This window comes from Staurois parvus, unplaced genomic scaffold (assembly GCF_062004578.1).
Source record: "Staurois parvus isolate SC_StPar_1 unplaced genomic scaffold, SC_StPar_1.0 ptg000388l, whole genome shotgun sequence".
Lineage (NCBI taxonomy): Eukaryota > Metazoa > Chordata > Amphibia > Anura > Ranidae > Staurois > Staurois parvus.
Genome location: NW_028318184.1, coordinates 290,320 through 314,251, shown reverse-complemented (window position 1 = coordinate 314,251; position 23,932 = coordinate 290,320). Strand labels below are relative to the sequence as shown.

The window sequence follows — 23,932 nt, the reverse complement described above, 5'->3', positions numbered from 1 at the left end:
TCGCTCACAGGTTTAAGCCACCTCATGGAATGTTATTTAAAAGAATTGAGCTCATAGACGCGGTGAATACTTGGTGATTATGTGATCAATAGGTTCTCACACTTAGAGGCGGCAGGGGACAAATGCGGCATTGGACAAATGCTGCATCCACCTAGGTAAAAATAATTTTGGGGAAAAAAACAAACTTCTTTTAATACACTTACTGCCATGTGTAAATGTGAAATCAATGGACTTTTGATGCACAAGAACGTTCCCATTATCAGACATGTAACAAAATGTTTGCCGCAATGCACTCAGCACACTATGTTATATTGCGTCGTGTTACAATGCATATATGATGTTTTGGGTGCTATTTTGAATTCATCAATGCATCTAATGTGCAATGTGTGTTGCCGCAACTCAAAGATGGAGCTTCGTTGTGTGACGTCACCACATTCTGGAGGGAACGGCGGCCATGTTTTTGGTTTGAAACAATTCCTATTCAATGCTGGTTATTTTAAATTCTTGATGTACTTGGATCTTTTAATAAATCTGCCAAAACTTTATTGAATTACTGCACTATGAGTTGCCTTTGTTCTTTATTCCTTATCTGAATATCGGATGGAAGTTTGTTCAAGTTTTGGAGATCTTTAAAGAGGAGGAACCATCTTTTATCTGGGAGAGGATTTCTATTGAAGACTACCTGCCATACTGATTCCTTATCACACTGCGCATATTGACCGGTGTTGTACGGTTTAAATGTCTGGTAAGGGGATAATTTTTTCGGGTGTATGGTGACGGAATATGAAATCAGACTCTTCTCCTGCAACTTGTTATATTCACTTGAGGACTTATATGGATTTTTACTTCTGACATTTCTATGCAATACAATTAGCGCTGCATTTCTTTTGTTCAAAGATGTAAATCAGCCTTAAAGAAATTCATTTTTATTTTTGGCATGGCTTAGCTGGTATATGTTTGGATGATGGAGCATACATTCCATAGCAAATCACACTTGTTAGTAAATTCCACATATACATGATGTCGTCTGTGTGTGTGTGCGTACGTGCATCACAGGCACATAGTAGATTCTGCAAGCATGCAATTTGCTTGTTTGCACACAATCTGTGTGCAGTCATAAATGAATGTTCTTTAGTAAAACACAAGTCCTATGTTTTTCCCAATCAGCATGATACCATGGAGAGAGCTGGAATCATGATAGGCAAGTTTCAAGGCACATGCATACAATATTATATTCCAGTGCTATCTGCTAATGGAAAAGATGGTGGGGATTTTTATTGGTTAAACTGCATCAGTCCCTCAGGTCAAAACATTTGCCAACTTCTTAATTCCAAAAGAATTCTCTTATAAATGACCATTATTCAGAATCATCACAGACATAAAAATACAGTTTTAAATAATGAAACTAAATTCTAACATCTTCTTAGAAAAGGTATACACCTCACTGCATTAATAAACGTCAATTCACTGTTACTGTACCAAGCGCTGGTTAATAAACTAAACCTAATTACCTCCATAAAAGTCATGGCATAAAATACCGGTATTGTATCCTCATTTACAACAGAGTACACAAAGCTTGGCACACAGCCGCAACACTGGAGGAACACATTACATTTGTACTACTAATGTATTACAAAGTAGCAAATATACATGTATAAATCATTTGAAAAACAATTATTAGTACAAAGACATGCATTATAAACCAGGTCTAATGTAAACATTATACTTGAGACAAGTACCATACCTGCTAACTTTCTGAAATGAGGAGGGACACCTTTTAGAACAATGTATTTAGGCAAATGGACATGCCCCTGCCAAGCACCCAGTTATGCAAACTATTAAGGTATGTGCCAAAAATTACTGGCTAAACCCAGAATTATTTTTCTGTAACATGACTTTTCTTTTATACTGGATTTATAAATAGCAAATGAGATCATTAAGAAATAGGAAGAAGGCTTTAGTGCAGAATAGCATTTTTGGAGGTTAGACGGTACATTTTTCATAGATACATCAAGCCAAAACGAGGGACAACTAAAGAGAAAAACAGGACAAATGGATTTGGTTCCTAAAGAGGAACAGTCCCTCAAAATGAAGGACGATTGGGAGGTAAGGCATATTCTTATTAGTAGGCATGAGGTTAGGGTTTACCACCAACATGGGTTCACCACTACCATGGGTTAGTGGCCAATCCCAGAGGCTCACAAAGTTTTCAAACATTTGTCTGATTATTCTACAAGTTACCGACCAGAAATAAAGAACAACCTATAGTGCAGTGCATAGCCCTTGCCCCTGGTCAACTGAGCCACAAGAACCAATAATCTCAAAGAGTTGATAGCTTGAAAAAATTCAGCGAGGGTCACTACAAAGTTAAAAAACTTCTTACAGGATTTGCAAAACTGCATATGAACCAAACCCAGGCAAATTTGCTCATCTATACATATTATGTAATTGTATTTCATTGTGCATACTTGTTTTATTTAATTGTACATATTTATTTAATAGTAAGCAATTACAACAACAGTTTTTTTTCCTTTTGGAAAACATGAATAATAATTGACCATTGTGCCCAGCCAGTGTTCCAACCCCTGGAACTGTCACTTTTGCCAGATAGCTTGGTGTATTAAAGGAAATGGAAAAATAACCGATCTACCGACAGATTTAACAGGCTATGACACTTGATTACAGGTGAAAATGCTTTTTTAATGCTAGACACAGACTATGTATGTCGTTGTTCAATTGACCCAAGCTTTTACTTTAATGCAGCTTCTTCAAAAACATGAAAGGAATGATGTCAAAGTCTAGTTTAGATTCTTCCTGATCTATTGTTCATTTGTCAATAATGTTCCTATTTCCAAACCAAGGAGGATGAAGCTGGTGAATGCAATGCTATGTGAGTGTACACCTATTGAAATCATTAGATATGGGACAGGTATGTAGTGTGTGTCCAACTAATCCTTAGATCTGCCAAAAATTTATAGACAGGCAGTGGCTAAGTAGTTAGCACTTCTTTCTAGCAACTCTAAGGTTGTCGCTTTAAATCCCAACCATGTTTGCATGTTCACCCTGTGGGTTTCCTCCAAGTACTCCAGTTTCCTTCTACACACGTAGGTTAATTGTCTCCTGTCTAAATTGGCTCTAGTATGTATGCAAGTTAAAGACCTTAAATTGTAAACTCGTCTGTGGGCAGTGACTGATGTGTATGTACAATATATATGTAAAGCGGTGTGTGAATTGTTGGTGCTATAAAAATACCTGTAATAAATATTATTACAGGCATTTATATATATATTATATATATAAATATATATAATAATATATTATATTATATATTAGAGTTCACTGAGAAGAACTCAAGTCAGCGAACCCATATTGAATAAAGGAATGAGTGGCAGCAGTTAATAAAAAGTGAAAGCAAAACCTGATAGATAGATAGATAGATAGATAGATAGATAGATAGATAGATAGATAGATAGATAGATAGATAGATAGATAGATAATGAACTTGAGCAGCAAAATGGTTGATCAGAAAGTGTGAGCATCAAGTCTTTTATAAATACTCCGAATAGTCTACATATGCCCAGATCAGCATGTTGTGCATGATGCTAGGAAAATGTAAAGCTTGCAAAGCTTTAAGGAAAGGGATTTAAATTAATGAATACCTACAGATTGGTTTAAAAATCATGTCATTAAAACTAATTTTATACCTCAGCCCAGTTAGTTCTAACAGCTAAAGAAAATTAATAATAAGGTGACCTGAACTTGTCCCTATTAATATAACCCTACACTCATCAGAATCTAAAACTTAACTTGGAATGAGCTTTGGGTTTGGAACAAGGTAGAAGTCAACTGTGAGGGAGCTGTCATTTACCAGCAATTTATATGGCATTTTTTCAGTTTTTCTGTAGTACATTGTATATACCGTACAGATTCACTCACAGGTTTAAGCCACCCCATGGAATGTTATTTAAAAGAATTAAGCTTTTTTAATGTTTCTTATTTTTAAAATTGCTGCTCCCCACCAAATGGCATTAAAGAAAAGAATTCCTTCGACACATGCTCAGGGCAGCGTCCAGCACCCCATGCTATCTGTTTGACAGTGACTTACCTATTAGCCTTGAAAATGACAAGAACTGATTTAAAATTTTCTTCTCCCATTCTACAACTGTAGTAATAAAATTAATTAAACACTGCTTGTTTGGTGGTGCTGCCTAACTTGATTTCAGCAAAATTGTAGAAGCAAGGACAAGCTTGGATGTTTTAATGGATACTCAGGTGTCCGTTTATGAACCAGCAGTAATAGATCGCTGCTCAGTTCTCCGGCATTCTCGGAGAACACAGTTCTCCTGTGAATGCCGTTTATGAAGCATATGTAGATCAGTTCTCCAAACGAAGGGAGAACGGTCTCCAAACGCTAGAGAACGGTCTACAAACGCTGGAAAACGGCTGATTTTACTATAATCTCGCGAGATTACAGTAAAAAATCAGTTTACTAAACAGAGGTAAATTATCTCTGCTTAGTTTTCGGTCCCTCCGTTTCTCCAGCTCTGGGCTGGAGAATCTGGAGGGAGAACACAGATCTCCAGAGAAGGGCTGAACATATTCTCCTGGGTGTCATAAACTGTGAATGACCAGAGAATAGCTGTGATCCTCTGAATCGCAGCTATTCTGTGTGTCATAAACGGACACCATAGTTGGCTAAAGCAGAGGCGGACTGACCATTTGGAAACTCAGGCACTGCCCGAGGGCCCGGGGTCAGTAGGGGGCCCCATGAGATGCCCCTGGTACCTTTTTCATAGGCTTTTTTTTAGTTTGGGCAAGGACACAGGGGCCCTATGATCCCCTGTTGCTCGGGGGCCCCATGAGTTGTCAGTCTGCCCCTGGGCTAAAGGATAGATATCAGAATGTGGATGTAAATGGGGTTAATTCAGAAGAGGGACCAGTCACTAGTGATATCCCACAAGGCTCTGTACTGGGTCCCATTCTATTTTCTGAAGGTTTAGTGGGCAAGGTATGTCTTTTTATAAATGAAACAGTGGTGTGCAATAGGGTTACATCCTGAAGGTGTTTTACAATTGAATTGGCATTGCTGGAAAATTGGTTAAAGAAGTGGAAACTGCAGTTCAGTGTTTCTAAATGCACAATTATGCATTTACAGAAGAAGAATTTTCTGATACAGTACAATATTGGTGGTACAGTGTTGGCCAGAAGCACAGGATGCTTATTTCAAAATGATCAAACAGTGTAGGCCTGGCTGTGGGGAAAGCGAATAAACTTATAGGGCGCATCACTAGAGGGATCACTAGCACGAAGAAGGGGTCGTGATTCCCCTATATAGATCTTTAGTTATCATTAGAGGGATCACTAACATGAGGAATGGGTCGTGATTCCCCTATATAGATCTTTAGTTATCACTAGAGGGATCACCAGCAGGATGAAGGGGTCGTGATTCCCCTATATAGATCTTTAGTTATCACTAGAGGGATCACCAGCACGAGGAAGGGGTCATGATTCCCCTATATAGATCTTTAGTTATCACTAGAGGGGTCACCAGCAGGATGAAGGAGGTCCTGTTTCCTCTATATAGATCTTTAGTTATCACTAGAGGGATCACCAGCACGAGGAAGGGGTCGTGATTCCCCTATATAGATCTTTAGTTATCACTAGAGAGATTAGCAGCAGGATGAAGGAGGTCCTGATTCCTCTATATAGATCTTTAGTTATCACTAGAGGGATCACCAGCAGGAAGAAGGAGGTCCTGTTTCCCCTATATAAATCTTTACTTCTCACTAGAGGGATCCCCAGCAGAACAAAGGAGGTCCTGATTCCTATATAGAGATCTTTAGTTATTAATAGAGGGATTACATGCAGGAGGAGGGAGGTATGTGTCCTGTTCTAGCAACCTCACAGGGAACAGGGAACAAAAACTGTGAAAGATCTGAGGGATAAAACATATCAGGAGAGACCGCAGGAACTTAATATGTACAGTCTTGAAGAAAGTTAAGAAATGTGAGAAATGACTGAAACCTAAATAAAACATATCAGTATAAAACATATCAGGAGAGACTGCAGGAACTTAATATGTACAGTCTTGAAGAAAGTTAAGAAAGGTGATAAATGACTGAAACCTAAATACATTAAGGGTGTGAATAAGGTTCAAAAGGGCAGTATTTTTAATATGAAGGCAAGATCAAGAACACGGGGACATCAAACTAGCAAGAGGAATATTCAAAACTAACATTAGATGATATTTTATTGAAGGAGTAGTTGATACTTGGAAAAGACTTCCAGCAGAGGTAGTGTGTCAGTCAACAGTAAAGCCTAGTACACACAATGAGAATGTCAGATGAATAATCCTCCATTTTTCTTTGCATGCTAGCCTCATATCGAAAATGAATAGTTGAATGACAGTCACAAAAATTCTCGTAAGACAGAATACAACTTCAAAAGTAATGTAATATATTCTTTCGTTTCCAAACATGTGAGGTTTTGGTCTCTCGGTTTTGTACAGACCATGATGATTAAATGAAAATAATTTTTTCTGGTATTGTACGAGAAAAATTTTCATGCTTGTCCTTTGGATAATTTTGCATGTATTGTCGTGACCGACTCTCGAAGGCTGTGTACTAATGATCAGATTATCGGCTGATCGCTTCGAAAACTGTATTTTTCATATGATTTTCTCATTGTGTTTACTAGGCGTAAGTGAATTTAAACATGCTTGGGACAAACAGAGATCTTTACTCAAAGAAATTTTTAAAAAATAATAAATATAAAAGTGGCAAACTCATTGGACCACTTGGCATATTTCTGTAGTCATGCTTCCATATTTCTAAATTCAAAACTAACCTTAGAAAGAATTATTTTATCAAAAGAGTAACAGGTGCTTGGAATTGACATCCTGCAGAGGTAATAAGTAAAAAAAAAAGGGGGGGGGGTGGGCAGACATGGTCTTTTTCTGTCATTGCTCTTCTGTGTTTCTAGAAGTTTAAAGCACATTAGTACATGTACACAAGTTAGCCATTTTTACAAGTGGTGCTAGTTCACACCTGTATTATGTGTGTTGGGTAAAAAAAAGTTATGTGCATTTTTTGACGCATTGGCATATATTAAAGAGTTTATGACAATACCAGAACTTGAAAGGTCTTCGGAAAAAGCACACCACTGTATGTTAGATTTGCTTGTCAGCATGCACTGCTAATGCACGTAAAGGAAAAAAAATGTATGTAAAGCCCAAAGGTTTTTTTTTTTTTAGTTTTGCATACACTTGAGGTAAATTTGTCATGAGGTAAAAACATGGAAGACCCAATTGCTAACATCTTCTTCTGAAAATGCTATTTGTCTGCCTTTCCTGCTGACCCTTTATTTAGTATTTTGACTTACTGACCTAGAATAGGTATGCAGATAAGGACCTCAGTAGTCTGCTTCTTCTATATCTGTGACACAGAAGTTATTGAAGTCAAATAGGTCTCCAAAACGGTCAAGCAACTAGTATTTTCTGAAGAAAGCAAAGACAGCGTCCATATTTCTCTCAAAACAGGTTCTCTTTTACTCTCAACCTGACAGCACTTAACCTTGTGCCAAACCTAACAATGGCCACTCAAAATGGTCTTGATCCATTCTTGTGGTTGAAGGTGTAGTGAACAAATGGCGTAAAAGTGCCCAAGTACTTAACCATCATTACTTCACTCTTGACAATGAACCAATTCTCAATGAAATTTCAAGGTGCTCATCAGGTACTTTGGTTCTATTTCAGCCCTTTGTGTGTTTCATCCTTGAAAATAGTTGCTCACAAATATAGGAGCTGCTGATGACATGAATAAGGCACGATTGTGAAGAGGAGAATATTTTTCTTTCGGAAGATAAAACTTATGAAAGTCCAATAAAGAGCCACTGTCAATTTTTTCTTTGGTTACGTGTTTGCTAATTCTGAATGCATTTTTACAAGAAATTAAGAAAAATAAAAAAAAACACCATTTTCAAGTAAGTTTACGATTTTGTGTTGCACCACATTTATAGCTATCTTGTGCCGCAGGTTTGACAACCCAGTCATAACTCATAATGCTTATTAGCCACCAAGTCCACACATATTTTATTAGGTGACACAATCCAGCATTAAAGTTTGTAGATTTCACAGTATCAGGACCTCACCACTCAAAACTACTGATCCAGAAGAAGGGTGCCAAGTGGATATGAATGAGCTTGGATATCCAGTAACTAATGTAATACCTGCTGTTTATCTAGTTGCTTTATTTACAAATCAGGTGAGAAATCTTCAATTGTGTAAAGCAGATGCAGACCATCCCGAGGTTGCCTGAGGTCTTTTTTAATTATCTAAAGTTGGATCAGGCCCTACTAAAATCATTGGTGTTACAGACAGAAGCAACTCAAACCCCCTACCTGGACCCATAAGTATCCACTTGAGCCATTCAAATTAATAATACAGCTTACTTAAACAAATCTTATTCCCTATGCTCCCCTCTAACCAAGCATAAAGACACCAAAATTGTCAAACAGCCACACCCAGGCAGATCAACCTGCTACTACAAAGACCCCCATAAAAACATATTCTCAGAAAAGTTTCCAGCAGCCACAGGTTCTAATTTCACTTAAAACCGTTCTCCATCCAAATCCTCAAAATGATCCTGGTGAATCCATCCTATATTTTACTAAAAAAAATTGGCTTCTATATATTTTCAGCAATTCAATATAGATTTGAACTGGTTGTCATTCTCACCTGCTCCTTCTGATCCTTTTAGATGCTATTGAAACTCTTCTGTTGTAGTTCCTGGCTGTAGGATATCTCGAGTGAGTAGCATTTTTATTAATAATCCGCAGGCAGTATATAGATCATCTCCAGCAAACGAGAATGCGTGACATCTACTCCAGAGAAGACACTGGGTCTGAATGCCTCGAGATAGGAAGGCAGCAGAGCTGAAAGCCACTATACATATTTTACTGACTTTACTTCCTGATGACGCTTTCCCACTCAGGAATGTCTCATCGGCAGCTCTTTCTGTTTTCTTCTAACTTAGGCTTTGTAAATGTGGACAAACTTGTTTTGTTTTCCTTTGGATTTTATTTTAGAAACAAAAGGTGAAAGAACTGGACAGCCGGATATTCAGGTCTTACTGGCCTGGCTAAGGCCAAAACTCTCACCTCCCCCCCGAGCTTCAGGACTGGCCGTAATGTGCATTTTGTGCCATAAAATCGTGTGCAGGGTTTGTATTGCGATGGATGATAAGACTGTGCAGTCTTTTTCTATCCCAATAAAACATGAAAGTTATCTTGAAAAGTAAATATTTATACAAAGTGCAGATTTTATTCTGCAATTTGTCACTTTAATAAATGCGCTGAAATGACTCATTTCTGTACAAAAGGTGTTTCAATGCAAAAACAATCACAAATTGAAAAGTTAATACACAGTAGGAAAAGTAAAAAAAAAAAATCATCCAAAGGAAGAACAGGATGAAGGGGTTAATAAACACTAATTAGACTTAACTAAAGGTTCACTAGGTGTTTCATTTTATTTCCCTTTTTTTTTTTTTTTTGTACAATTTTCACTTAATTAGTAATTTATGATTGAGTGAGCTCTCCCAGTGTAATCAGCAATACCTCTTCTGCTGATGCATTTGCCTGGCACTGGTAGCCATAGAGCCATAGACAATATACTTTCACTGAGAATAATCATTGTGAAGATGTATACCTGCCTTCCTTAGGTCTTTAAAGTGGTTGTAAAGCCTCAAGGTTTTTTACCTTTATGCATGAAGGTAAAAAACCTTCTGTGTGCAGCAGCCTCCCCAGCCCCCCTAATACTTACCTGAGCCCCATCGTGACCCAGTGATATGCATAAGAGCCTCGGCTCTTCAGGGACTCTCCCTCCTCATTGGCTAAGACAGCCATTGACTCCCACTGCTGTCAATCACAGCTAGTGAGACAATGAGGAGAGAGATGGGGCAGGGCTGAGCCCCATAGCAAGCTGCTTCCTGTGGGAGCACTTAGCAGAAGGAAGGGGCGAGGGGCCTGAAAAGAGGAGGATTGAGGCTGCTCTGTGCAAAACCACTGCACAGAGCAAGTAAGTATAACATTTTTGTTATTTAAAAAAAAGACAATTGCATTTAACCCCTTCACCTCCAAATGATTTGCCCCCCTTCATGCCAAGGCCATTTTTTGCTATTTGGCACTGTGCTATTTCAACTAATAATTGCACGGTCATACAATGTGTACTCAAAAAAAATGTATGTCCTTTTTTCACACTAACAGAGCTTTCTTTTGGTGGTATTTGATAACCCACTGTGTTTTTTATTTTTTGTGAATAAACTAAAAAAGACTGAAGAATTTGAAAAAAAAAAAAACAAGATTTTTTACTTTTAGTTATAAAAAAATTACCAATAAACTCAACATTAGTCAGTAAATTTAGTACGTTTAGGCCAAAATGTATTTTGCTACTTGTCTTTGGTAAAGAAAATCCCAATATGTGTATATTAATTGGTTTGTGTGAAAGTTATAGCGTCTACAAACTATGGTATATATATTGGAATTTACGCAGCTTTTACTTTCCGACTGCCTATCACATTTCTTGAGGTGCTAAAATGCCAGGGCAGTACAAACACCCCCAAATTACCCATGTTTGGAAAGTGACAAAAAAATATTTTTTTTTTACGCACAAAGTTGTCACTTAAATGATATATTGCTCACGCATGCCATGGATATATGTGGAATAACACCACAAAACACATTCTGCTACTTCTCCCGAGCATGGGGATACCACATGTGAGGGACTTTTTTGGAAAACTTTCAAAGGGCATATTTCCTCATATCACTTCTTGACTACCTATCACAGTTTCGGAGGCCCTAAAATGCCAGGATAGTACAAACACCCCCCCCCCCCAAATTACCCCTTTTTGGAAAGTAGACACCAAAAGGAATTTGATAAGAGGCATGGGGAGTATTTTGCAGATCTAATTTTTTTGTCACAGATTTTTGAAAAAGAACAGAAAAAATACATTTTTGTTTTCGTTCTTCAATTTCCAAAACCGTGTGGCAACAAATGAGATCTGAAAAATATTGACCATGCCCCTTAGCAAATACCTTGGAGTGTGTACTTTCCAAAAAGGGGTCAGTTGGGGGGGGGGGGGGCTCTTCTATCCTGGCATTTCAGGGCCAACATTAGAAGCTACGGCCACACATCACCCACTCTTCCAACCCTTTTCTGACACTTTTTGTTTACATGAAAAAACTGTCTTTTTCCTATAAAATTACTTTGAACCCCAAACATTATATATTTTTTAAAGCAGAGGCCCTGGAGAATAAAACGGTGGGTGTTGCAATATTTTATATCACACAGTATTTGAGCAGAGATTTTTCAAACACAAAGTTTTTGGAAAAAATACATTTTTTTTATTTTAATGCACAAAAACACAATATATTGTCTGATTGTTTAATAAAATATAAAGGAGGATGTTACACCAAGACAATAGATACCAAACATGTCAAGGTTTAAAATTGCGCATACCATGCAGCGGTGACAAACTACGTACATTTTAAATATCCATAGGAGACAGATTTACACAGGAGGTCTAATGCTAGAATTACTGCCATCAATCTGACGTTCGTGGTGATACCTCACATGCATGGTACAATCTCTGTGTACATATCGACATGGGACTGATGCTTGTGTTTGCCTTTGCACGCAAACATGGGGATGGGGGAGGGGGGATTTTTTTTTATTGTTTATTTTGCTTTTTTTTCATTTTTACACTGTCCCTTTAATTTTTTTAAATCATTTTTATTGTTATCACAGGGAAGGTAAATATCCCTTAGAGCCCTTAAATATGCCCTTAAAGCATATGATCACACTAAGATTGGTGTGGTCAGATGCTTTCCCAATTTTAAAATGGTGCTGTTTATATCTGGTGAAACCAAAATGATGAAATGCTCGTAGCTTCGGGTTTGTTTGACCATAGAGATGACTGGAGCCATGCTAGTCTCCGATCAGCTCTATGGTCAGCCAATGGAAGTGCCAGCTGCATTCTTGGACTCCCCTGTTGGACAGGAGAACCCAAGAAAGCTGCGGAAGGCAGCTATTCATTCTTTTTTGTAATGCCTATGTTGAGGGTTAGGCCCAAAAAAGGTTTTAATTCAAAAATGGTGATAGGTTTCCATGTGAATTGCCTGGCAAGAACTGAATTTGGGTGGGTGGTGATCTATTGTTGTGCGTGTAAATTGCGTTGGCCCACGATCAATTGATACAAATTTTCTGTGAAAAACAGCAGAGGGGCTAAATGCTAATGCTGGCAGCTAGGGCTGAATCACACAAATGCAAAAATCATCCGTGTATATATAAGAAAGTCCATGCAAGTGAAACTTCGTGAAAAAAGTGATCTTCACTTCTAGTGCACAAAATCCTCAAATGGCAGCAGTGCCTGCTCACCTCCCCACAGCCGCAGCCTTCCTGACCATGCCAGCTCCAGCCCAGCTGAAGCCTTGTACAGTTCCAGAGATTGTTATTGCAACAGACTTGATCTTCTCTTGTGTCTTGTAAACCCTTGAGTGGAGGTGGAGTGGAAATCTTGTGATCCCTGGATGAGCAATCTACAATAAGGATCTGTTATAGAGGAGAGTAATAGCCTTTTGGCTCCTGTGTGGGTCAATGTGGGGAGGTGAGCAGGCACTGCTGCCATTTGAGGATTTTGTGCACTAGAAGTGAAGATCACTTTTTTCACAAAGTTTCACTTGCATGGACTTTCTTATATATACACGGATGATTTTTGCATTTGTGTGATTCACTGTTATATGGTAAAAAATTGTATAATAAGTTTATTGAATATTATGAACACTCAAGATATATTTGTTATCACTCATTTACTTTTTTGTCACTAATATATTTTTTGTATTTATGAGTTTAATATCACAGAGCACCATCAGTTATTAATGGCACTATAGTATATATAATTTTATAGCGCTTCACTAGTTTATAGATACACTAACAAACGTGAAGTCAAACTCCAGCTCACACTTTGGGATAAAGGTTTTAACCACTTCATGTCCGGACACTTTTACCCCCTTCCTGTCCAGGGCAATTTTCAGCTTTCAGCGCTATCACACTTTGAATGACAATTGCGCGGTCATGCAATACTGTACCCATATGAATTTTTTACAATTTTTTTGAGACAGATAAAGCTTTATTTTGGTGGTATTTATTCACCGCTGGGATTTTTATTGTTTTTACCATGTAAATGAAAAAGTAAAAAAAAATTTGAAAAAAAGTGTTTTTTTTAAATAAAATTTTGCAAATAAATAATATTTCATCATAAATCTTGGCCAAAATTTATTCCGTTATTTTTTTAGTAAAAAAAAATCCAAATTAGTTTATAACCAAAAATTATAACTTTTAAACATTTTTTTTACATTTTTATTTTATTTTTTTTTATATTATTATTTATTTATTTTTTTTTTTACATACTGTCACCCTAGCAGTACAGTGTCACCATGGTGACACTGTACTACTTGTGGGGGGTGATGAAGATTTTTTTTTTTTTTTACACTGATTGCTTTTACACCCATATAGGATGTAAAAGCAATCATTTCTCTTTCTCTCTGTCTGCATTCTTGCAGTCATTGAGAAATACTGAGTGAGCTGTGATTGGCCACAGCTTGTCACATGGTACAAGGCTGTTGTGAATAGCCTTGTACCATGTGACCTCTGTGATCATTCACAGATTTCACACGTAGTAAGCAATGATGTCACAAGTGACATCTTGCTTACTACTTTGCATGTGATCACTGATTCGCCAATCAGTGATCACATGATCGGGACCTCGTATAGAGATCCCGTCCGACGATCGGTGTTTCACTGTGTCCGGAGGACACAGCGGGGACTTGATCGCGGTGGTGCGTGCTCCCAGGCGCGCACAGCTAGAAAAGGCGGGTGCCGTTTAGGAACGGCAACCCGCCCCTGGACTGCCACCGCCCTAACGTTTATAAACAGCAGGCGGACGGCAAGAGGTTAAATAAATAAATATGCTTGCCATACACACATATTGTACATTTCCAACAGATTCCTCGTTGCCAGCAATTAAATTCAAGCACCAGAATTCCCAATCACTGAGTGCATCTGATCGAATACGGGTACTTTTCATCCTTTGATTTTTCAGTCACTGTTTGTTGAACTGAGTGATATCAAAAGGGCCACCCATAGCCTAAATATATGCTTATCCTGCTGACTTGGCCGACATTCGAGTCTTGCTTGGCCAGTGTAAGTAGACACAAAAATAATACTTGAAAATGTTTTTTTTTCCCCAAGAAGGCTGAATAAGAGGTGTCCACTGCTGTCTGATGATATCCATTGGTGAGGATCATTAACTAAGGTAAAACTGGCTTTATGGGAAGCAAAGCAGCTCATGTCTGCGTACTTTGATGATGGAATGTAATAGTGGCAAGGATGACTTACAAGAAAAGATAAAACAACAAACGGCTCCTTTCTCACGCAACAAACTGTCACCCATATACTGTATGTCACCTGCAGCAATACATAACAAAGGCCTGACATTCACCTTCCTGCTGACTTCAGATCCTAAATCTGACACCTCAAGAGTTCACATAACCCACATAGTTTAAGGATTCCTTTTGTTGTTAATGTTTATTTTAAAGTGATTCTTAATTCTTAACTAATGTTAAAAAAGTTGCTAGGAGGTATATGGACTTTATTGCCCCTTATTTATCCAAATGCCAGAAACTTCTGAATAGGCAAAGTACTGACACTCCTGGGTAGTGGTGGGGCATTTTACATTTGCTATGGCTACCTGCTTAACAGCTGTTGAGATAGGATATATCCCACATGGGGAGCACATTGATTTTCTAGAGTTCCCTGACTATTAGAAGTGTATTTATAAAAAAATGTGCATAGCTGTTCATCCATTGAAACTGTGTCTCAATTTGTTCTGTATAAATGGGGAAATAATGAATGTTCTCCTGCTATATATTGTTTGCAGATCAAGTAAGTGAATTTCAGAAAAGACCACATTATGGCCACTAGATGGGGCTGATGAAAAATACATATTTCCTATGACACTCAGCACCATCTAGTGGCCATAATGTAGAGAATATATCCTGAGAACATTTTGATTTTGAACCATTAGCGCAGAATTAGTTTACATGAATTTTTAATGGACTAACAGCCATGCAGATTTTTTATAAATACATTCCTTTTGTGAGAAGAAGCAGTGAATCACAATCATGATCACAGTAGTAGTCTGTGAGCAGAACCTGCATATGTAATGAGAAAACAAAGGTATCCCTGTACAAATACATACTTAGAAATTAGAAGCATGGTTTCCAAAATGTTGATGCATATTATTAAGACTATGTAAGACATGGTACATTAATCAAAAATATCTAATGAAAGCATTGTAGTAGCCTTTGTTCATGCTTCTTAAACCCAGTTCAAGGTTCCTTAGTCTTATTCTGTTAATAAATGCTGGTTGAGGCCAACATATTCTCTTACAGTGTGTAAGCAGTGGTTAGTATCACCTTTAGAGAAACCCCTTCCCTGGTTGAGTATTGTGGGTGGAGCTGGAGTAGGCCTTTAAAATCTTGAACCAGAAGATCCTGGACAGATTGTGATGGGAAAAGGCTACCCTAGTATACTGCCATGTAAGCTTGCAGCCCTAAGCAGGGAACCCTTCAGGGTAGACCTCAGTTCGAGAACCCACCTATAGGGCAATACGGTGAGGGCAATGGAAGAGTTGGACAGCCATCCTATGTTAATGTTGGATGTGCAGTGTCCAGAGTTATTGATGTTGGGACTAAAGAGGTGAGGATAAGGGCGTGTTGGCCCAGATATATGTGTACATTCTTTATTTCTGGAGGTGGGCCTCAGGTCAGGAGAATGCGAGAGATTGAAGATGGCGGAGTTTCTCCATGTTACAGGTGTGTGTATCCTATCTTGGTCCTGTGCAGGAAGTCAGTGGGTGGGGCTCTTGACCAATATGGTTGTTGCTGGCAGTGAATTGGGGCACTACTAACACAGTGACTAACAAGGGCATTAGGTAAACATCTGTCTTTGCAATGAATACACAGGGCCCTAAAGGCTGGTACATTGCACTTAGCGCTCCCGGGCACACTAACACACTGGGAGAATGTACTGCAGCTGGATGGCCTATGTGCAAGAGGCCTTAACAAATAGTAAATAGGCTTTAAAAAAAAGACCTAATTGACCTCTGTAGCTGCAGGCACCATAGAGCATTTCACCTTCAATATGCAGAACAAAAACACTTTCACTTTCTTTTTTGAGTAGTATCTTATTTTGCTCCTTCTCCCAGTTGAGACTAAAAAGCAGTGTATACACATTGAGTTTTTTTTTGTTCAGCCAGTGGGTTAGAAAAAAAACCTCACAAATCCTTGCATCCACGCAGCTGATGTGGATATGAAAATCTTTCCAGCTGCACTATTGTATTCTTGGCAGTGGGGACTCCAACCAGAACACACTGATCAGCACTGTAGCCATTGGCTGCAAGCACTGATTGAATGGTGATTTTCCAGTAGTCCCGCTCAATAGAAGCTGGTCATTAGACCTGCTTCTGTAGAACAGACAGTGGTAAGTAGTACACACATACCAAATTTAGTTCAATTCCTGCTGAACCTGATGATTTTTGGTACACATGCACACAGATTTAGCCTGCCAACCATCCATATAATCTGTAAATATGATAAATTGCTGAGACCTAACTTGAATGACTTTACTGCTTCTCTTGTGAACTTTGAGGATGAATTGCTCCACAGCCTCTACAGCTTCAGAGGTCAGTGGTGGCTTGTTTTAAAGTGGTTCTAAAGACGTAATGTTTTTTTATCTTAATGCATTCTATGCATTTAAGTCAAAAACCTTCCCTCAGAGTTTTGTTAGAGAACATTAGTGAACAAACAGCATCATGAAGGCCAAGGAACACACCATACAGGTCAGGGATAAAGTTGTGGATAACTCTGGAGCAGCTGCAAAGATCCACAGCTCAGATGGGAGAATCCGTCCACAGGACAACTATTAGTCGTGCACTCCACAAATCTGGCCTTTATGGAAGAGTGGCAAGAAGAAAGCCATTGTTGAAAGAAAGCCATAAGAAGTCTTAGCAACATCCTAGCAACAAGGCTGGACTGGTTTCAGAAAGTATGTAAATGGCCTACACCTATAACAAGGGTATTATTTATCTTTGGTAAAAGCTGCAGTTTGTCTTTATTACAGATGCCCCATACAGGCATAGTCAGCTTTTTGGTAAAGGTGAACAAACCCTTTAAGGTGATTGCACTCGCAGCATCACAGCTGGGTACTGTCCTTTCCTTACAAAAAGGGTGTAGACCCCTGCAATTCTGTTCTGAAAATGTAACTGTTAGTGCAAATAAATAAGTATCATGTTCTCCTTCCATACTCTTTACTACTCATGTATAAGTGGACAATACAGCACTCATTATTACTTAAGTTCCAATTCACACTTGAGCATGAGTGTCTTCAAACGATTTAGAAGCTTTTTTTTCATGTTTCCCTACAGACAAATCCATTTTTTCATGTGTTTTTTCATATGTCATGATCGTCCTTATGTCTGCTTTCTTGTTTTTCTCTGTGGTTTTGTGGTGTCTTGTGCTATCAGAGCTCTTGAGCTATGTTCGCTATGCCAATTTCTCCCCATGGCCACTTACATTTTGCATGGTTCTTGTAATGGGCATCATTAGGGTCGTGGAGGTTCTTGTGGGCCCTCACCAGGCGGAAGAAAGTCTCCACATCCAGCATAGACCCTAATTGCTAGGAGGAGGAAAGCAGACATTAGGCACAAATTCCCGAAAAACGCATTTACATGTTTGGGTCATGCATTTTCAGGTGCTTCAATTGAATTCTATGAAATACAAAATGTGCAATTCTGTCTGAAAGATGCTCAGATATGAACAGGTACCATTGAATACAATGGAAATCTTAACATGGAACGTTGTCATGTTTCGCTTCAGGAAATGTGTGATAAATAGCTCAGGTGTGGATGGGGCGTATGCAATAAAAAAAACTAGATAACACTCCAAAAACATTACTCTGAGCATACCAACTGCTACAAAGAAATTTCTACAACCCACATCCAATCTTCAATTTGCATAGGTAGGGGGCAGTCTCTGCACCTAATCCTTTCACAACCAGGTGACACTCTATGAAAATTGCACCACAGACAATGAAACAGCTGTGACTGACCCTCTGTAGCCCAAGGGACATATCTATAACAGTCATTGGATTTTGTGGGAGGTTGAGCATCCAACCTAGCCAAGCTATAGCTGGGGAGAGGATAAATATTTAGGAGGACCGGGGTAGAGTCTCTCTTTCCTCTGGGATTTCCCCTTAGAGGTGGTCTGCATTTATGGGAAGCTGCTACTTTGGGCTAGGCCTAGTATGTGCTTTGGGTTGGGGACCTGAGGATAAGTTACCTGTTGAAGCTGTGCTAGGGAGGGATCCCACATTGAACAGTGTTGCAGGGGAGCTTTGCATATGCCACCCCCTGAATATTGTGAGAAGGACATATCTCCTACAGCTCCTGGTATTGTGGAACCTTTGATCTAGGGACAGAGGCTATGTCATGATATCTGTAGACCGTGACTACTTTTATAGAGTCATAGGAATTGTGGTCATGCCGTTGATGCTAAAGGGCTTGTAGCTTCTAGATTTTCAAGAAGCTGTACCTCAGGTATCCAGCACCCTAAACCCTCCTCCCTGCATTGTCTGTATTCTGAAATATACTGAATAAAGCCCCTGACACTGGAGCCTGAGTTTGTCAGTGAGCTACTGGGACTGGTAACAGGGCAAGCAGCTTCTGGACAGGTAGGTGGACCCACTTATTTCTAGCAGCTCCTTCAGGAGTTATCGTTACACAGTTTTTCACCAAGCAACAGAAGCTGAAGCAGATTGGACACAAACAGGTGAGGTTGGAGTTTTTCCTGTAACATCATGCAAATTCAAAGCAAAGCCTTGTAGATTTACAGATGATGTGACACAGTAATATTTATACAGTCTCCAATATTTTCAGGAAATGAAGGGTTGCCTCTAATCTCAGAGCTTCCCTTTTTGATATAATTGAGATTTTCTGTAATTGTTGAAATTCAGAGAGTGCAGTACTTCAACGTAGATATCTACAAGATCGCATGTGTTGGATTATATTATTGCTATGTTTGCCTAATCTTCAGAAGACAGACCTTGGGGTCCAAGGAGATAATAACACAGAGAACTTCCTTCAGGAGATCTCCTACTATACCCCAATATTCATGGGCCATTTGCTATGAGCATCAACAATGAACAGATTTAATGAATGTCCCCCTATCCCCCATTAAAAAAAAAAACTTTAAGAGGAAACTTACAGATATCTCAAAGAGTCTGACCTTGGTGAGATACCATTTAAACATTTTTGGTGATCATACAATATGTCTACCTCCAATAAAATCATATAAGACACAAGTATATCCATTGGGTTGTCTGAAATGGAGGCATAATAGAGTAAATAAATATATTTCGCATACAGCTAGTGCAAATACCTGAATGGTATTAATAGCAGCTTTTCTGATATACATTAAGAGAGTTGGTGGGTCAGCATCAGGAGTCACTCAGGACTCTGTTGCCTTGAACCATGCTGTCAGTCTAACATTCTGAAAATGCTAACAGGAGGAGAAAAGACAATTAGCTCTTCAATGTGCTTCTGATATTCCTTGTCTAATCAGCAGGCTGGGGGAGGAGAGGAGTCTAAGGAAGGGGATTAGAATGACGATAACGATTTTTGGCCTTGAGTTCTGTATTAAAAAGAAAGCCAGTATTCTTGTTAATGATTTCCTACTTTTGTGTTACCATTATGTAAAAATTAAACTTTTACATGCATTCCTATACTCTTAAGAGAATAGCTTAGGATGTAAACAAAGAATTTGAATGAATCATCTCCATGGTGACAAAGAAAGGGAGTTGTCAGTAAAAGACGTGTAGTGGGAGAAGGTGGTGATCCTACACTCTTGTACCATATGCAAATAATCCTTCAGAACAGTGCACCAACTATACAAAGAGCCTAATAAACTATCAGTGCTGTGACATTAAAATAGTGCAGATTGCAATATTTTTACTACTGCGACAAATAAACAATCATCCACATGCGTTGCATGTTCCTGTGGAATGTGACATGCGCCTCAGAAAAAGGAAAATCACTGTCTCAGTGTGTGCAACATATAACTGAAAAAGATTGCATATATTCCCAGGGCATAGAATTAGCACATTAATGTGCCAAGCAGGGGGTGCAGCAGCTTTGGTCACTGTGATATACTAGCTTTCTTGTTTACTTTTTTTGCAACAGTTTCACACAAATTAAATTTGTGCCTGCCTTCTGATGTATACCTTTCCACTAAAGGCTTCAGAAATGTGATTACACTATATGACCAAAACTATTGGATACCTCTCCAAATGATTGTGTTCAGGTGTTTTTGGCAAAGGGCACTGGTAATGTCTTTGTATACAAAGACAATTATGTACCTCCAACCAGCTGCGAGGAGAATATTTACCACAAGGCATTTGCCAAGGGCCAAGTGAGGATGGCGGGAAGTGCTGGTGGTGTAGGGGTGCTGGTGGGGTGTGGGGCACCCAATTTTAGGGCAGCACATGAACTAAATACACCACTGCCTCCAACCTTGTGGCAATAATTATGGGGAAGTCCTTTCCCTACTAAGCCAGATCCATAAAGACATAGTTTAATGCAGAGGAAATTGAGTGGCCTGCACAAAACTCTGGTCTGAACCCTTTTAAACTCGTTTGAGATAAACTGGAAAACCAATTGCAAGCCAGGTCTTTTTGTCCAATGTCTGTACCTCACGAAAGCTCTTTTGGATGAATAAACTCCGTAGACACACTTCAAAATGGAAAGCTCCCAGAAGAGTAGAGCTTGTTATGGTCAAAAAGATCTGTTTGTGGGGAGGCAGGGGGTGGAACTCCGATTAATGCTCAAAGTGGTGTGTTGGTCAACCACTGGTTGTATAGTGTATGTCACCATGAGGGTTGTGTTATTGGTAACTTTCATATAAAAAAAACTCATGCTTCTACCACAATAATCCTTCTGCCAGTCACACCCTACCTACAGGCATTTTATGGTAAGATTTTTCCCATTCATTGACTATCTAATCTTGGTAGATATAAAAAATGGCAATAAAGTTATTTGCAGGTTTTACAGTGCTGGATTTTTATATTAATGCTATCATAATATGTGTAACTTCACCATGAGACTATTTTCAAACTGAAATAAACTGAAAATAGAGGCTGGAAACTCCTTTTAACCACTTGAGTACCAGCCTGTACACCCCTTCATTATCAGGCCACTTTTCAGATTTCAGCACTGTGATACTTTGACTAACAATAACTCCGTCATGCAACACTACACCTAAATGAATTGTATATAAATTTTTTAGACAGATAAGAGCTGTCACCACTGAGTTTTTTATTTTGTATAAAATAAAGGAAAAACAACAGCTTCTTTTATAAAACATACCAAATAAAAATGCCAGGACAGTATGAATACTCACGGTTTTGGAGAGTAGCCATCCAAAAGTGATCTCTCTTTTTCTTTTGGAAATGAAGAAACATGCTGATACTAAGGTGGCTAAAACATAGAGCCTGGTAATGGTGCACTAGATACATTATTGTACAGGTCATACACTGAAGAAGGAGCAGGTAAAGTGGTATAGGTCACATAGAGTGAGAGAAGGGCGATGAAGGGGTTAATGTGCAGAATAAGGGGGGTAAAGGGGTTAATATATGTCACATTGAGAGACAGACTATTGAGCAGGGGATCAGCAAAGGAGGGGTGGGGAAAGGGTTAGACATCAGGCAGACCTTATCAGAAGTTACATATAAAGTCTATGGGCAGGTAGATCTAAACACATGTGCAAATGTAAATGTATGTGTGGATATGAACGCACGTGTATCTGTTTACATCCACGTACCTCTGAGTCCTTCCCGGTCTGGGAGAAAAAATTAATACATACATATGACAGTGAAAGGTTGCATATAGATCTAATATGAGTCTGGGAAAGCTCCAGTTTTTAAATGGAGCTAAACGCTGAGCACACATGAAGGTCATAGAATTTCCATTCATAGGATTCTACAGATTCCTCCCTTGCCTGTGCTGTAAGAGGAAAGGAAGGGTTCTCCAATGTAAACAATACTATGTTTACATGTGTGATTACTATGATTGGTCATCACAGTGATCACAAGGTACAGAGCTGCTCAGCTTGGCTACGTACACTGTCTCTGTGTACTGTTTAAAGGCTTACAGCAGTACTAAAGCAGTTAAGATATAAAATGTGTGACTTTTACCTACATGCACTTCAGAAAAACAAATACGTCTACAAATGCTGAGTGGTACCTCTTATCAGGAGGAAACACCCATGGTTCTATTTTTATGGATGATTGCTGTCAGATTGGACCCCTTGGAGCACAAAACTATAAATTCACACTCAGTATAGATGATCCTATACAGTACTGTGCTAATGTTTTAGGCAGGTGTAAAAAAATGCTGTAATTTAAGGATGCTTTCAGAAATAGAAGTGTTAATGGTTTATTTTTGATCAATTAACCTCCCTAGCGGTATGATTATTTCAGATTTTTGGTGCTGAAAGCGGTACCATTTTTTTGCATGGAAATATGTATTTTTGTTTTATTGTAGGCCTGTAATTTATGAATAACTCACTGAAATCTGTCCGAACAAGAGTCTAGTAAACGTTCCGGATGTGATAAAACTTAAAACACGAAATCATAAATTATAATTTAATAACTAATCATAAAAAATAATAATATAATAATAATAAATTTAATTCAATAATATAATCAAACCAAAAACACTGAAATTTGAAATATAGCGGCAAGTTCCAACATCGCTGAGCAAAGTCGCAAAATCGTTTTCAGTGTCTGATGACAAATTTCCCCACGAATCATTATCACTCAATTCTGCAAGTGGTTCTGATTTACTATCGCTGTTCTCTAGCTGGTCTAAAACAGCTCTTGACATAAATGGACGCTTTTTGGACGTCATGGACTTTTCTATGTTTTCGGGCAGAAAGAACAGTCAAAATGCAGGCAGGGGACAGGACATAGCAGTAGGGACAAAATGTATGTGAAATGTTTTGAAACAGCAATGTTTTACTATGTAATAATCATTTTTAAAAAAAATTACATTTTTTAAAAAATTTCAAATTTGCTGCCGGTTCCGGCGCCCATACGTCCCGACGTCACAGGGACCGGAACACGGAAGCCGGATGCCGGCATCGGCCAGAGGAGATGGCTGGGGACGCTGCAGGGGACGCATCGCGGGAGCAAAGGACAAGGTAAGCACTGCAGGGACTCCCTATGCAACGCTGCATGGTAAGCCCGAGTGTAGCTCGGGGTTACCGCTTTTGGTACTGAAACTCTACCCCGAGCTACACTCGGGAATACCGCTAGGGAGGTTAACAAACTTTAAAGTAAATGCATAGAAGAGATATCCATATCAAATCAATATTTGGCATGATCATCCTTTGCTTTCAAAACAGCATCATTTTTTCTAGATATACTTGCACACAGTTTTTGAAGCAACTCAGCAGGTAGGTTGTTAAAAACATCTTGGAGAACTAACCATAGATCTTCTATGGATCTAGGCTACCTCATATCCTTCTGTCTATTTATGTAATCCCAGAAAGACTCCATGATGTTGAGATCAGGGCTCTGTGGGGGCCATTCCATCAATTGCAGGACTCCTTGTTATTCTTTACACTGAAGACAGTTCTTAATGACATTGGCTGTGTGTTTGAGCTTGTTGTCCTGCTGCAGAATAAATTTGGGGCCACTCACATGTTTGCCTGATGGTATGGCATGATGGATAAGTATCTTACTGTATTTCTCAGCATTGAGGACACC

The 23,932-nt window shown here is 38.8% G+C and overlaps 1 protein-coding gene across 2 annotated transcripts in view; it reads right to left on the bottom strand.

The window, feature by feature from the left end:
* The window catches only part of LOC149455743 (adhesion G protein-coupled receptor F5-like), a 268,072-nt gene that overhangs the window by 158,374 nt on the left and 85,766 nt on the right, over positions 1-23,932 (bottom strand). The window contains exon 1 of one of the 2 annotated variants that reach the window (XM_089685890.1): positions 8,735-8,892. The exons of the other annotated variant lie outside the window; for it this stretch is intronic. The gene's annotated coding sequence lies outside the window, so the exon portion shown is untranslated. Of the gene's footprint in view, positions 1-8,734; positions 8,893-23,932 lie in introns of those variants that run through there. 2 annotated transcript variants of the gene reach the window in all.